Source organism: Elephantulus edwardii, unplaced genomic scaffold (genome assembly GCF_000299155.1).
Source record: "Elephantulus edwardii isolate Elephantulus edwardi_28Jun2011 unplaced genomic scaffold, EleEdw1.0 scaffold00083, whole genome shotgun sequence".
NCBI lineage: Eukaryota > Metazoa > Chordata > Mammalia > Macroscelidea > Macroscelididae > Elephantulus > Elephantulus edwardii.
In genome coordinates this window covers 1,794,508-1,796,671 of record NW_006399833.1, presented here as the reverse complement: position 1 = coordinate 1,796,671, position 2,164 = coordinate 1,794,508, and the positions used below count along the sequence as shown (strand labels likewise).

The following is a 2,164-nucleotide window of genomic DNA, read 5'->3' as shown; positions in this document are numbered from 1 at the left end:
TTGATGCATAGCGAGTAATTGCAAAGAGCGTGGCCTGGATCAGGTGCACCTCACTCTCTAGACTGACATCGTTGCTCTTTAGCATTTTGGAGATGTCCCTAACAGCATATTTTCCCAATGTAATGTTTTGTTGGGTTTTTAAAAATTATTTGCTGACTGCTGGTGTCAAGGATGTGCATTGTGGAACTGAGCAAACGGAAATTGTTAACAATCTCAATCTCTTCATCTATCATGGTGTTGCCAATTGATTATCACAGAATGCAAACCAAGATCTCTATCTCTTCTATATTTATAAAATCATTAAATGCACCGTTCAATTCAGTTCACTAGACTCTTGGAGAGGAAAATGGACTAATACAAGTTTTCACATTTTTTTCACCTAAAGAAAAGATAGACAAAAAAACCCCACTGATTTTGTTTTTTTGTTTTCAGCAGAAAATTGCATGTAAAATATTAACTCTACTTCTTGAGTATTTTAATAAATTAAGGATTTACTTTAATATCATGCATTATTCCTGGATAAAAAGAAAGCTGATAAAAGCATCAGGCATCAACCAGGTAGTTTTGTTTTTTCTTCTATATGAACCATTTGAGTAGAATCTCTCTTCTCTGTTTTAAATTGTCTTTTTAAGAGATAAAATTACTTTCCTTACTCTAGGTAAGCTAGGGAGCCCTTGTGGCCTAGTGTGTAATGAATTGCTTTGCCAATCCAAAGGGATGTGGTTCAAATCTACCAGTTTCTCCAAGAGAGAAAGATGGGTAGTCTCCTTCTGTGTGACTTACAGCCTCAGATAATTCTCCAATGGATCAGCTATGAGTCAGTTATGACTTGATAGCACAACACAACATCTACGTGAATGGTAAGCCACACAATCTGTAAACACACAGTGCTGCTGACATCTGTAAGTGTCACATATTAAAAGCAAGATGTAGACATACATCAGCCCCAGCATGTCCCAGGTTAAATATAATTGTACTAGGAGCAAAAGTGAAGTTGGAGATATTGGCACCAATCCAGATCCACAAAACAAGGAGCAGGAGCAAGGGGGAGAGGATGAGGGTAGTAAAGGTGATGGATATCACTGGGGGGGGGCGGCTCTTCTCGGGCTAGAGGAACAGGTGCTAGATTTCCTATTTGGGAGTGAAAAGGTTCTTGGACAGGACAGTTGATGGAGTATCTTCTTCAGGGAACTTGATGACTACATCAGCCACATTCCACAGGATTGGATTCTTCAAAGTGGCATCACCAATGATCAAGTAGAGGGTATAGGTGCCAGAGGCAGAATCAAATTTTTATTTTCTCTCAGAGGTATCCAGTTCAAATTTTTACATGTTTTTGCTGTCTGGATCAGCAACGAACACCACTTCCTGACCAGTCTTCTGGTTATGAAGTTGGACCAAAGTCTGGTGAGGAGTGACTTCAGTGCCAGTGTTCACATCGACCAGCTGGAAGAACAAGGTGAAGTTCTGGTGGCTGTCAGCAATGGAAGTGCCCTTGGCTTTTGCTGTATAGGTCACTCACGTAGTTTTGGGTGCAATGCTCTGGCTGATGTATGTCTACTGGACGCAGCTCAACATGTTCCAGACTGAAGTACTTGGCCATCTTGGGCAGTGTGACATTTCTGGCTGGCAATCAGATGTTGGCCCAGCAGGCAATCAAGAGAACAGCACATTAGCTCCAGATAAAAGAAAGAAACTCTGAAAATGGAAATGAACTTTAAGAAAAAGAGTCAAGAGCAATTCACAATTTGAAGAAAAGGAATTTAAAAAAGCAATTTTATTTAAAAGGAAAAGTTGAAATTGTGGTTGTACTTGTTCTTCGACTTCTCCAACACAGAGCAGAAGTCTATGCACCCAGATATTCTTTTCTATGTCTCCATTTGGCATGGCCCCAGAAGGCTGTGAATATTCTTATTTTACCCAGGTGTTGCATTTTGGAATGTTGAAATCTTTAATTGTCTACTTTGGAATAAAGAGAATGAATGAATAAATATGGGGGGGGGAGGAAGCAAGACATGACTCAAGCATGAATATGGCCACTATCTCTGTTTGTGTGACTCTAATGTTTTCAAAGAGTGCCTATTTTAAGGGAGCTCTGGTGACCCCATCTGTGGAGAGATACCCTGCCAACCCAGATTGCTGATTTTAATAATTTTTAAAAGTT

The 2,164-nt window shown here is 39.8% G+C and overlaps 1 pseudogene; it reads right to left on the bottom strand.

Moving 5' to 3' along the window:
* Positions 1 to 818: 818 nt before the first annotated feature.
* Positions 819 to 1,887, bottom strand: LOC102853479 (annotated as a pseudogene).
* Between the last annotated feature and the right edge of the window lie 277 nt (positions 1,888 to 2,164).